Here is a 14,841-nt window from a genome sequence, read left to right on the forward strand (position 1 = left end):
AAATGGGCCATTGTCTGCTCATTTTTGCCCCCCCACCCACCCTCCAGGAGCACTCTGCAAGCCCCTCCCCCAAGGCTATTCATGCCTTTAAAAAAAGGCCCATTTTCGCAAAAAACAGGCTGTTTTGGGGAGGTCTGCAAAATGCAAAAAACTTCTTTTTTTTCCTTTTGGGAAGCCCTGTAATTGATTGATGAGAATTACATTGATCAAGTGCTGTGCCAGCAGAAACAAAATCTTAGGTGCTGCAGATTGTCAGCGATTTCCTTCTCCAGCACATGGATAAATACACCTGGAAACATGTATTACCTACCTACACACTCTCTCTCTCCTACCTACCTGTTGTATTTCTCTCTCTCTCTCTCTCTCTCCCCCTCCCTCTATCTACCTACCATCTCTCTCCCTATCTACTGTATTTTTCTCTCTCTCCCCCTCTATCTACCTACGCACCTACCTACTCTCTCTCTCCCACCCTATCTACTGCATTTCTCTCTCTCTCTCTCTCTCTGTCTCTCTCTCTCTCTCTCTCTCTCTCTCTCTCTTCCTCTACCTACCTATCTACCTAACTACACACTCTCTCTCTCTACCTATCTACTGTATTTCTCTCTTTCTCTCCCTCTCTATCCTCTATCTACCTATCTACTTTTTTTAAAAAAATGCCTCTTCAAAACCTTGGTGCATCTTATACTCTGGTGCGTCTTATACTCTGAAAAATACAGTAGTTTATTGGGGGCAATATACTGACATTGTAAACCATCCAGCTGTAAAGCACTATGGGGCAGTATATAAGTCTAAGTGCTATTGCTATTATGAACCACAGATATGGGGATGTTCCTATCATGGGAAGCCCCTGGAGATCTCTGCACCACCACCAATGTCAGTAGCAGATTTTCGAGGCTACCTAAATAGGAAGTCCTAAGGAGACAATTCTCCTGACCACCATTTTGCTCTCTTCCCCTTGCTGGTGCCCTCTCTCATCTGTTCATCTGAAGAAGGCAAAGGATCATGCAGATAAAGCAAAATGAGGGAGGAAACTATTGATAGCTCAGACTTGAAATGAGGGGTCCTTAGAGCTCTCTGAGCTTGCTTGTTTTCTTGCAGATGTTTCGTTACCCCAAATAGGTAACATCGTCAGTGCTAGATGAGAATGGGGTGTGCAGAGAAGAGGAGGAGGAGAAGGACTATGGGGTTCTTGGTGCTCTCTGAGCTTGCTTGTTTTCATAAATCCAAAGAAATATTATCAGAGAAATTGACATGAACCAAGAGTGATGAACCTAACTAGTTGATTAATATACCAAGTTCTTGAGATGTTGTGATGAACATTACAAGCCACAATAATGAAATAGGCATTAAATGTAACCACTTTCCTCTGGTGTCCTATTGTCTACCTTGTTCCCTACACAAGGAAGAGCTTGGATCCTAACCCCATGAGATAGAATCTATTGTAAAATAGCTGTATCATCCATTCAGATGTTCACACCATGCATAATTCATTCACTGAAATCTCCGCCACAAGAACACATGAGCTTTACAGATTTTAAGAAAGGGCTAGGCAAATTAATGATGTCTTTGCACTTTTGAGTATCCATGTAGACGTTGAGTAGATTATCCTCAGTCCTCAATGTGGGAAAATACAATTAGGACATGGCATTTGATAGGGTATTTGCATTCTGTCAGGTATGTAGTTTTGGACAAAGGTGAAAGTAGTCAAGTGTGGAATGGTTGTCTTATAACAATAGCACTTAGACTTATATACTGCTTTACAGTGCTTACCAGCCCACTCTAAGCGATTTACAGAGTCAGCCTATTGCCCCCAACAATCTGGGTCCTCATTTTATTGAGCTCGGAAGGATGGAAGGCTGAGTCAGCCTTGAGCCAGTCAGGATCAAACTCCTGGAGTGAGCAATGACTTAGCCTGCAATACTGCATTCTTTAAGATACAGCATTCTTAAGAGCCAAGCTCTGAAAAATACTTTTATCCAGGGGTGAAATGCTACAGGTTCGAACCTAAAGTAAAAAGAAATGCTTACTGGTTCAGGCGCACCGTTAGTTCCGACGATCAGCTATACAACAATCAGCTGTGCCACACGATTTATATTCGCTAGAAAGCAGGAAACCCTGCTTCCTAGCAAATCTAAATTGTGCGGCACAGCTGTTCCCCCCCCCTGTTCTACTTACCTTTGCAGACTCAGAAAAGGCTTCTTAATTCTCCTTTTTCAATGCTACGAGGTAGCACCTATCATACAATAGCAGAGTTGGAAGGGACCTTGGAGGTCTTCTAGTCCAACCCCCTGCCTAGGCAGGAAAGCCTATACTGTTTCAGACAAATGGCTATCCAACATCTTCTTAAAGACTTCCAGTGTTGGGGCATTCACAACTTCTGGAGACAAGCTGTTCCACTGATTAATTGTTCTAACTGTCAGGAAGTTTCTCCTCAGTTCTAAGTTGCTTCTCTCCTTGATTAGTTTCCACCCATTGCTTCTTATTCTACACTCAGGTGCCTTGGACTGGAGAATAGTTTGACTCCCTCTTCTTTGTGGCAACCCCTGAGATATTGGAATATTGCTATCATGTCTCCCCTAATACTTCTTTTCATTAAACTAGACATACCCAGTTCCTGCAACCGTTCTTCCTATGTTTTAGTCTCCAGTCCCCTAATCCTCTTTGTTGCCCTTCTCTGCATTCTTTCTAGAGTCTCTACATCTTTTTTACATCGTGGCGACCAAAACTGAATGCAGTATTCCAAGTGTGGCCTTACCAAGGCATTATAAAGTGGTATTAACACTTCATGTGATCGTGATTCTATCCCTCTGTTTATGCAACCTAGAACTGTGTTGGCTTTTTTGGCAGCTGCTGCACACGGCTGGCTCACATTTAAATGGTTGTCCACTAGGACTCCAAGATCCCTCTCACAGTTACTACTGTTGAGCAAGGTACCACCTATACTGTACCTGTGCATTTAGTTTTTCTTGCCTAAACCTGTGATGCACATGCGTACACGAAACGAACCGGTAGCAAAGTGAACTAGTAGCAGACTTCAGAGTGTTTCGCCCCTGCTTTTATCTTGGAATAAGAGTTTTGCAACTATTTCTGTGTTCAAAACATGTGTATCCATGTGGGCATCTGTGCACATGGGCTTGGAATTAATGTCAAAAACTGGTGGACATTGCATAGGCTGGCTGGCTTTTATACCCCCCCCCCCCAAAAAAATCTTGTCTTTTTCCAAAATCTACAATTTTACATTGCTGTTCAAAGAAAAATAAGGCAACATTCCAGTTTGTTACAGTGGGATTTTCCCGAAGGGGCACTTTCCTTTTCTCTAAAGATGTCTGCTTTTTGGAATAAATGAGCAGATTACAGTAGTTGGAATCCCAGAGATTGGGGAGGGGGGGGGAATGATGCCATGCTTCCATAGTTGTAATGTCTGCAAAGCTTGGGAGAATTTCCATGAGAAAACAGCATAGAAAGTCTGCATTATCTCTTTTTGTACTATGGTCATGGACAGAACAAGGAGAAGGAATATGACACACGTTCAGGATAAGATCTATTTCAATCTAGCATTTTGTTTCTCACAGTGGTGGTCCATCCAGATCCTTCTCAGCTGCCTGCAAACAGGGCCTGGAGACATATCTGTTGACCTCCTATTTGTAGAAGTATTAAGGAGACCCAGATGTAAATTTCCTGAAAGATCCAGGCTTTATCTGGAAACATTTGGTTGATTTTCTTTTTCTCAGGAGAAAAACAAACCAGAATGAGACATGAGGGTTATAATCTATGGATGGAGCATCTGGAAAGCAGCTTTCCTAATTGTTCTGTGTCAAATAATTCGCTTCAATTGGTCTTGAAAGGTGAGAGATTTTGGAAGGTGAATGATTTGACTCTTTCTGAGGAATGCTGAGGAACCTGGAGAGATAGGAGGGAAATGCATCTCATAAATAAACGAACTCAATCAAAAGCAATGTAAACATTAGCATCCTTGCAGATCGGGCCCTATAATGAGACAGAATGAGATGTGTATCCTGAACAGAAAAGATGCTGAAGAGCAGGGAGCGATGCTGAGATTCCCTGCTGCACATGATGTAATACTTGTCCAGGACTCTCTTACTCGACTGCAATGTGCAATTTTCTTCATAGCCAGGTTGCAGAATATGCTAGATCAGGGGTGTCAAACTCGATTTCATTGAGAGACGCATCAGGGTTCTGTTTGACCTTGGGAGGCAGGGTGGGGGTGGCCAGCTATATGTCACTCATGTCAGGGGTGCCTGTGGGGGCCCGAGAGCTCTGTCAGCAAAAACACGCTGCTTCCAGAGTGGGCCTGTGGGTCAGATCTAAGCACCCCGTAGGCCGCATCCAGTCCCTGGGCCTTGAGTTTGATACTCCTGTGCTAGAGGATGCTAAAATGAGATTAAAAAAAATATTGCAAAAGCCTAGCACCACGATGGCCAATCTATGGCATGCATGCCACAAGTGGCATGCGGAGCCATATTTGGTGGCATGCCAGCTGTCAGCTCCGGTGCACATGTGCACACCAGCCAGCTGATTTTTGTCCTTTTGGAAGGCCAGGGGAGACCGATTTTGCCCTCCGCAGGCTTCAGGAAATCCTCTCGAGCCTGGGAAGAGGGGGGGGGTCACCCATGCATGTGCAGGTGGGCAGGGAGATTGAGTGGGCATGCGGACACATGAGATAGCATGTGCGCACACAATTTGGCACACTGTACGATAACGGTTCGCCATCACGGGCCTAGCAGAATGTCAAAAATTCTATCTGTAACTGTGTCCCTGTTAAGTGTGGTATGGGATCAAGTTGCAGGTTTTCTGATGTTTGTAATTCCTTTGGCGTGTGTATGCAGTGGTGGGATTCAACTGGTATAATATCCGGGTCACTTTACACACGCTTCATGAGCACACGGGGCATTTGAAAACTTACACTCTACTGCAGCCCCGGTGAGTAAAACAACTAAGGTGCTTCGATCTGCTCCGCCCCGCCTATCAGCTGGGTTTCAGAAAAGGGAATATAGGTCAGTGTAGCGCAGGGGTGGGCAGGAGGACCCACCTGATTGTTGAAGTGAACTGGTTTGCTCTCAGCTGATGGTTGGAGCTACTGGTTCGCCTGAAGTGGTCTGAACCGACTGAATCCCACTCCTGTATGTATACCATCCCAATATGTCATACAAGATTGGAAGGCGTAGAGAGATTTGGCCTGTAGAATTGCCAAGAATCAGACATGACTGGATAGATAATGTCATCTTGTCGTCGTCATCAATCATCATCATCCCAATAAAAGGGGGGAGGGGAGCACAGGATTAAACTGTGCAGTCTGTTTGGTCTTTTGGTTTGCTTAAGATGGATTGGATCAGTTCAGTGGGTTTGGGCAATGCAAGTCTATCCAAAAACAATGCTTATTAACCAAATGCAAAGCAACAACCCAATCTTCTTCTGTGTAAGAATGTTATTTAGATAAGTATAAATGCACTGCAGCAACCCAGAATCCCAGAAAAATGAAATAGAGCATCAATGCAACTTCTTCCCTCCAAAACATTTCAAGCCTACCAAAACACCTAGTTGTCCAAGAATTTAAAAGTAGAACTCATCTCCAACATACAGAGTAAGGCCGCTACAGAGGACAGACAGTCAAAAGACTAGCAGAGCGCATCCATGGACACCAACTAGCTCACAACATATGGACAGACTCAATCTTGGTTGCAACCAGGAAACCATAAGCATCATAGACCAGTGGTGGGATTCAATTTTTTTTACAATCTGTTCTGTGGTAACGCCAATGGCTTGGTGGGGATGGTAGGGGAAGGATACTGTAAATCTCCATCCCCACTCCACTCCAGAGGAAGTTTACTGCAAAATCGCCATTTCCTTCCAATCAGCTGGGACTCGGGAGGCAGAGAATAGATGGGGGGGAAGAACCAGTCAGTGGTGGTATTTACCGGTTCTCCGAACCAGTCAAAATTTCCGCTACCAGTTCTCCAGAACTGGTCAGAACCTGCTGAATACCACCTCTGTCCTAGACCGAGCTAAGCCCAAACATACTAGAGAATTCCTGGAAGCATGGGATTCAGCGAAGTCATTCATCCATAGAGATAACCCGCTTACCTCATTCAAAAGAGACAGCAAATAATTAAGAAGGACACAAAGGGACCAGAACACTTTCTGTCCAGCAACCAACTCCTGCATAAGCAGAGGTGAACACCATAGAAACAATCAAGGAGAAAACAATACTGCTAATCAAGGATCTACCAAACAGAAAACCACACCTCACTGCAGTGGTGGGTTGCTAATCCCGTTCCAACCGGTTCGGTTGGAACGGGGCCGGCGGCATCCTCGTGCACGCGCGCAGTTCACGCATGCGTCTTACCGCCTGCGCGATGCTCCAGCTGCTCGCGGAGAATCGCGTAGGCACTGTATGTGCCCTGCACCTGCATGGAAGCACAGAAGCCTTCAAAGACCAGTAAGGAGCGCGGGCGGGCGGGTGGGCACTTCGCCGTTCCTGGAAGTTACTTACTTCCGTGTTTGCCGACCAACCGGTTCGCGGGGACCGCCGCGAACCAGTTGAAACCCACCCCTGCCTCACTGCACTGCACTGCAGGCTAATTCTGCTGATCACCAGCTGCCAGTAGTTTGGCAGACCAAATCTCACCATGCTCAAGGTTGACTCGGCCTTCCATTCTTCCGAGGTGGGTAAAATGAGGACCCAGATTGTTGGGGGCAAGAAGCTGACTCTGTAAACCGCTTATAGAGGGCTGTAAAGCACTGTGAAGCAGCATATAAGTCTAAGTGCTATTGCTATTCCATACTACTGCTATTTCTCCTTCCTCGTTTTCAGTTTGAAAATGGTTCCAACTGAATCTCCAAGGACAAAGAGCAAACATCACTGTACCACCACTTACTGCTTTCGACCCAGCAGCAATCAAAATCTCAGTCCAACACCACATAAAAAAAGAAAATTGAATAAACTGCTTCTTATCCACATCCTAATTTCACACCTGGTTCCATGCAAAAAGAAAAGGAAGGGGGAAAAAAACAGTTCCAATGAGAAAGAGCTACAAAATCTCCAATCCATCTTTCCCCTTAAAAGCCCCGGAGCTGGCCAATAGAATGAAGCAGGAATTCTATTGAGGGGAGATCAAGGGCCCATTTCACTAGAGTGATTACTTAGCAGGCTTTATTGCAGTTTAATGGATACTGCACATAAAATCAGAAATAAACAGGACTCAGCTCTCATACATAAGCAATATCATGCAGAGCAGGGGTGGGATTGAAAAATGTTAGCAACCAGTTCTCTGGTTGGGTGTGGCCACCCATTTTTGGATTTCTGGTAGGCCCATTTTTCACCCTCCCAGAGCCTCCATGCAGGCCCTGCACTTACCTGGAACAGGACACGTGGAGACTCCTGGGAGGGGTGGGATGGGGTGGGATGGGCCAGCTGGTCCTTGAAACAACCGGTTCAGCGAACCAGATGGAAAATTAACATCCAATTCATTGAACCAGTGCGAGCCGGCTGAATCCCACCCCTGATGCAGAGAATCCTACCATATTCAAACTGGTGGAGTTCCTGTCTCCTCTAAGCAACATGGGGAAAAACTGCCTGGAACAGTGTTTCTTTACTTTAGGAACTTGAAGAAGTGGGGACTCCAGCTCCCAGAAATTCACAGCTTCCATGGCTGACTGGAGAATACTGGGAGTTTTGAAGACCTCACTCCTTAAAGTTCTTCAAGGTTGAGAAATATTGGTCTACTGCAGGAGTGAGGAATCTTGGATCTTTCATGACTTGTGGATTTCAACTCCCAGAATTCTGGGTGTTGAAGTCCACAAGTCATAAAAGGGTCATGGTTCCCCAGCCCAGCCTACAGGTTTTTCAGTTGTGGGGGACATCATTTTTCCCTTGAATGGGACTGTTGAATAGATTAACAGATTAACAGAGGTGGAAGGGACATCTAGTCCAACCCCCTGCTCAAGCAGGAGACCCTGCACTGTTTCTGACAAATGGCAGTCCAGTCTCTTCTTGAAAGTCTCAAGTGATGAAGCTCCCACAATGTCCAAAGGCAACTTCTGTTCCATAGGTTGAATGTTCTCACTGGCAGAAAGTTCCTCCTTGTTTCTAGGTTGAATCTCTTCTTGGTCAGTTTCCATCCATTATTCCTTGTCTTTGGAAGGTGCTTTGGAAAATAACTTGACAAAAGTAAGACATAAAAAATATGTGACCACTATGAACATTTCCATAGCAACTCTTGGATCTCAAGATGCAAATCTTTCTTCTAATAAAGACCACTATACTCTGTTGGTAACAGGAGGGCAGACGTAACATGAAATCTGTTATGTTACTACTTATGAATATGAGTGTGTGCATCATTTTCGTCTCCTGTCTAAAAGGTTTTAAATAGGAGTGCATGTCTTTGTCTACAGGGGTGGATTTTTCACTACTCTTTTGGAGAAGAGCCTCTCAAGTAGATACAGATCAGAGGTGGGTTGCTGCTGGTTTGGCTTGGATCAGGCAAACCGGCAGTAATGGTGGTGTGAGGCTCCGCCCATCTTCCTGGACACTTCTGCACAAGCATCACGCATGCATGCGAGCACACCTGGGAGCATGCCCGGACTGGTAGTAAAAAAATTAGCAACCCACCACTGATACTGATACAGATTAACAGAGTTGGAAGGGACCTTACAGGTCATCTAGTCCAACCCTTCGCCCAAGCAGACCCTACACTGTTTTTGACAGATGGCAGTCCATTCTCTTCTTGAAAGATACTACCTAATAACTCACTGCAGTGAGGCTTAGTTATTTGTTCTGGGTTCTGGGTTTTGATTCTACAGAGTTATGTTTGTGGCTCCAAGCCAGACAAGGAGATTGGATCCTAATATTTAGTTTAAAAAATGATTTGTTTGTTTTTTTCACTTTCTGTTACAACCTTCATGCTTGTTGGCATTGTATATATGCCTATGCAGGTTGTAGACACAGCTAACCTGGTATCTTCCCTTGGACAGAATTAATTTGCAAGGGAAATGAAGGTTGCACCAATTATGCAATTTAAATACGTTCCAACCACTGGGAAGTCTCAACTTTAGAACTTTAATAGAACTGCAGAATATCTGTTGCTTTGTTGTTAGTTGTGAAGTCGTGTCCGACCCATCGCGACCCCATGGACAATGTTCCTCTAGGCCTTCCTGTCTTCTACCAGCCCCCGGAATCCATTTAAGCTCAAACTGACTGTTTTAGTAACTCCATCCAGCCACCTCATTCTCTGTCGTCCCCTTCTTCTTTTGCCCTCAATCGTTCCCAGCATTAGGCTCTTCTCCAGTGAGTCCTTCCTTCTCATTAGGTGGCCAAAGTATTTGAGTTTCATCTTCAGGATCTGGCCTTCTAAAGAGCAGTCAGGGTTGATCTCCTCTAGGACTGACCGGTTGGATAGCCTTGCAGTCCAAGGGACTCGCAGGAGTCTTCTCCAGCACCAGAGTTCAAAGGCCTCCATTCTTTGGCACTCAGCCTTTCTTATGGTCCAACTTTCACAGCCGTACATTGTAACTGGGAAAACCATCGCCTTGACTATATGCACTTTGTATAGGGTGGCAGAGTTGCTTTATTACCATATTTAAATTGCATTGCCAAACTGCTGACTGAAGTGAATCTGTGCTTTCTGGAGTTTCATGTTTCAGTATTTAAGCACAAAGTATACAGGATGATCTTCCTGGTAGGTTCCCCTCCCCTCTCCCCCTTTTTAATAAAGAAATCTACGGTTTCGACCTGTATTCTTTGCATTTAAATTTGTGTCCTGAATGATACAGGGTTTCCTGCTTGAATCTAGGACTAGAAGACCTCCAAGGTGTCTTCCAACTCCGTTAGTCGGTATTCTAATCTAGTGAAGTTTTCTAAGGGTGTATATTACAATTCTCATTGTGATGTAAGTAGGCTCAATAAATAATGTAAGTATAGCAATTGCACTTAGACTTATATACCACTTCACAGCGCTTTATAGCCCTCTCTAAGAGGTTTGACAGAGTCAGCCTCTTGCCCCCAACAATCTGGGTCCTCATTTTACCCACCCCGGATGGATGAAAGGCTGAGTCAACCTTGAGCATGGTGAGATTCGAACTGCCAAATTGTAGCTGGTAGTCAACTGAAGTAGCCTGTAGTACCTCATTCTAATCACTGCACCAACCGGGTTTATATTTGGGAGTATATTTGGGAATGATATGGAAGTCACCTAAGCAATCTAAGTGAGAATCAAATCTTCAAATGTTGCTAGCACTAACCGCCTAGAGCAAGTTTAATGTGGTTAAGTTATCAGGTCAGAAAATGGGAGAACTTAAGTTCTTGACCTACATTAGGAAGAAAAGTGGTTGAGTGACTTTGGGCCGGTCACTGTCTCTCAGCCCTAGGAAGATGGCAAAGGCAAACCACTTCCGAAAGTTGCCAAGAAAACTGCAGGGCTCAGTCCAGGCAGTCACAAATTTAAAAAATGGAGGAGTTAAAAATTGACCAGAAGGAATGAAAGCAAAACCCAAATGTTAAAAAAGGGACGGCAAATCTGAATTTAAAACAATGACCTCCTATCACCTTACCCAAGAAGAAGATTGGGCAGAGATAACTCAACTGCCTCCCTTAAAAAGTTCTCCAAAAATGTAAGCCAGTTTTCCAGCATAAATTCTTTTGGGAGAAAAGAATACATTAAAAAAAAAACTAGTTTCCTACTGTTGTATAGTAGCATAAGTATAGTGAAATGAACAATAAAACCGGATTCGCCTTCCTTCTGGGTAGCATCTTTTGTTCTCTAACACAGGTGAGATGGACGCAGTGGCTCAGTGGCTAAGACCCTGAACCTATCGATCAGAAAGGTCGGCAGTTCAGCGGTTTGAATCCCTAGCGCTGAATAACAGAGTGAGCTCCCGTTACTGGTCCCAGCTTCTGCCAACCTAGCAGTTTGAAAGCACATAACAATGTAAGTAGAAAAATAAGAACCACCTTTGGTGGGATGGTAACAGTGTTTCGTGCACCTTCAGCATTTAGTCATGATGGCCATATGACCACAGAGATGTCTTTGGCCAGCGCTGGCTCTTTGGCTTTGGAACGGAGATGACCACTGCCCCCTAGAGGTGGGAACAACTAGCACATATATGTGAGGGGAACCTTTACAGGTAGGGTGAGATTCCTTCCCTGTACTTTCTTCAACCCTCTGACATAAGTGTGGTTGGTTACGTGCAAATGTTTACGCATAAGACTGTGCTTTCTGCAAGTGTCCCCTTGTAGTTACTTCTTGAGGTTTCTGTATAAGTTTCCTGACTACACTTTCGAAACTATGCCTTAACATCTCCACTCTGGGAGGTTACACTTCCAGAAACACTAGTTTTTCTGCATAACACAGCCATTGTACCTCTCTTATCAATCTTTGGGGACCTGTTCATCTGTTTAACATTTCATGCCTGCCACTTCCTAAGCGATTAAAACCAATCAGTGCTCTAAAGTGGATGAGTAAGGAACCTGCACCTCTCCTGACAAAGATATTAAAAACAAAAGAGATACATCACAACTTCAGATGAAGAAACTAAGCAAACCTGTAGTGTTGTTTGTTATATCTGTAAATCTAGGTGTTCCAATCAACCCACAGATCTCTGTATTCGGTAAGAACTGATGTTTTTGAGTCATTTTGAAGTCTGGGAACCATTCAAGAGTTGGTTGGAAGATGAGTTCCTATATAAATGTTTTAAATAATCCAATACAATCTTCAAAGAGAAGTCAGTGTTCTGGAAAGAAAGGAAGGAAAAGAAGGAAGAAAGACAAGAAAGACAAGAAAGACAAGAAAGACAAGAAAGACAAGAAAGAAAAGAAAGAAAAGAAAGAAAAGAAAGAAAAGAAAGAAAAGAAAGAAAAGAAAGAAAAGAAAGAAAAGAAAGAAAAGAAAGAAAAGAAAGAAAAGAAAGAAAAGAAAGAAAAGAAAGAAAAGAAAGAAAAGAAAGAAAAGAAATATTTATAGCTCTCATAATCTTCTGTTAAAGGGACACACACATTCCTATTCAGTTGTGTACAGGTAATCCTTGACTTACGACCACAATTGAGCCCCAAAATTACATTCCAAGTGAGAAAGTGAGTTTTGCTCCATTTTATGACTTTTCTTGTCTCATTTGTTAAGTGAACCACTGCAGATGCTAAATTAGTCACACGGTTGTTAAGTGAAACTGGCTTCCCCATTGACTTTGCTGACCAGAAGGTCGCAAAAGGGGATCACATGACCCTGGGACACCGCAACCGTCATAAATGGGAGTCAGTTGCCAAGCGTCTGAATGCTGAGTGGAGTAGAGCCGCCATTTTCTTTCTGCCAGAATACAAAGTGTGAGCAGATCCCCAGAAGGTCTCTCAGCTTCTCCTGCTTTTCATCTTTCCTTTCCCTCAACCTTTCATTTTCAAGAAGAGTACTCAACTCCTCTGCTCATAATAAGATTCCCAACACCACCAAACTTGAAATTTTGGGCCTGGAAAACCTTGAACTACGCCGTCTACGCTCCATCCTGAGCTTAGTGCACAAGATTATCTGCCCTAACATCCTACCTGTTAATGACTACTTTTACTTCAACTCCCATAACACAAGGTCTATCAACAGACACAAACTAAATGTAATCCGTTCTAATCTTGATTGCAGGAAAAACGATTTCAGCAATAGAGTAGTAAATGTGTGGAAGACCCTACGTGATCCTGTTGTTAGTTCCTCTAACCCCCATACCTTTTACCCTAAGTTGTCTATCGTGGACCTTATGCGTTTCTTAAGAGGTCACTAAAGGGGCGTGCATAAGCGCACCAGTGTGCCTACCGTCCCTGTCCTACTGTCCCCATTTATATGTATTCTTTGTATGTGTTTATGGCAGGGGTGGGTTTCAACCGGTTCGCAGCGGTCCCTGCAAACCGGTTGGTCAGCGAACCCGGAAGTAAGTAACTTCCGGGAACAGCGAAGGGCGCACCCGCCCGCCCGCGGTCCTTACCCGGTTTTGACGAGTTCTGCGCTTCCACGCATGCGCAGGACGCATACAGCGCCTGAGCGATCCTCCAGGAGCAGCTGGAGTGTTGCGCAGACGCTAGTACGCATGCGTGCACCGCGTGCGTCCACGAGGACGCCGCCGGCCCCGTTCCAATCGAACCGGTTGGAACGGGGCGAGAAACCCACCCCTGGTTTATGGCTATGTTTTGCTTATTTATATCCATTTATTTGTGCCATTTTTTTCATGTGATTTCATACTTCTTTCCTTGTACTTGTTGACAAATAAATAAAATAAATAAATACATCTTCAGTCTCTATCTGGGATTGATTTTGAATGGTAGATCAAGTGATTGAAAAATCTGAGGTAAATTTTGGTCTCTTGATTATTCTCCATCCCCTGGTGTATTTTTTTGTTTTCTAAAAAGATTAACATCATATCTGATGGAGAGCTGTGAGGTTCTCAGTTTACTTTTAGTAACCTGGAAAAGATATTATCTTATTAATTCTGGGTTTTCTTTCCCGTGAATCAACCCTGCTGTAATTGCTTTTTATGATTACGATTGGATTTCATTTCTTTATTTTGCTTCAGTCACTAACACACTCCCACACAGCAATTGTGCAAGACAAAGCTAACGCCTTTTTATTTTAAAAAAATCTCTCCTTAAATGATATCTTCTAAAGAGCTGCCTCCGAGGTGGTGAATAGAAGCCTTTAAAAAAAAAATCTCTTTGCGAAAATGCAATAAAAGTCAGTTTTATTGGTCAGCAGTAAAAAGTCATTCTGTGCTGCAATTTAAAGAAACAGGGTCACAATTGTCAGGATTGTAATATATTTTTTAAAAAAATAATTATTCCATTCATTCTTTGGTAAGGTAAAGGTTCCCCTTGCACACATGTGCTAGTCATTCCTGACTCTAGGGAGCACTATTCATTTCTGTTTTTAAGCTGAAGAGCCAGCGCTATCCGAAGACGTCTCCGTGGTCATGTGACCAGCATGACTCAACGCCGAAGGGGCATGGAACGCTGTTACCTTCCCACAAAAGGTGGTCCCTATTTTTCCACTTGCATTTTTACCTGCTTTTGAACTGCTAGGTTGGCAGAAGCTGGGACAAGTAACGGGAGCTCACTCTGTTATGCGATGCTAGGGATTCGAACCGCGGAATTGCCAACCTTTCTGATCAACAAGCTCAGCGTCTTAGCCACTGAGCCACCACGTTCCAACCACTGTTTAGGATAATGGTTTCGTGCATGTTGGATTTGCATATTTTTCCTGGGACTATATGTTGGCTATATAAGTGTAAAAAAAAACAGACTTCAGGCTGTTACATGGGGCTATGCATTTCTCTTTTCTTTTAATTGTTAGTATTTAAGTGTTTGCGATAGAGTCGTAAATATTCCCACGTATCTCACAAGGACAAATCAGCCGTTTGTCAACATTTCCTAGTGTTTCCATGAATCCCCAAAGGTATTTACTAAGCTTTTCTCCATAAATCTAATTTCTTGGTTGTGACGAATGAAGCAAACATTGTATTTGGTAATCCAGACATACTTTTATAACATTTTAGATTTTCTTTTCGTATTTTATATTTTTATCTGTGTTCTTTTTATCATAACGTGATCTGAATCTGAAAGAGCCAAGGTGGCGCAGTGGTTAATGCAGCACTGCAGGCTACTGCTAGATCAGCAGGTCAGCGGTTCAAATCTCACCGGCTCAGGGTTGACTCAGCCTTCCATCCTTCCGAGGTGGGTAAAATGAGGACCCAGATTGTTGGGGGCAATATGCTGACTCTCTGTAAACCGCTTAGAGAGGCCTGAAAGGCCTATGAAGCGGTATATAAGTCTACTGCTATTGCTGAATGGGCTGTACGATG

The sequence above is a fragment of the Thamnophis sirtalis genome, unplaced genomic scaffold, assembly GCF_051295495.1.
Source record: "Thamnophis sirtalis isolate CommonGarterSnake01/CBP01778 unplaced genomic scaffold, rThaSir2_p1.2 scaffold_2, whole genome shotgun sequence".
NCBI classification, from domain to species: Eukaryota; Metazoa; Chordata; class Lepidosauria; order Squamata; family Natricidae; genus Thamnophis; species Thamnophis sirtalis.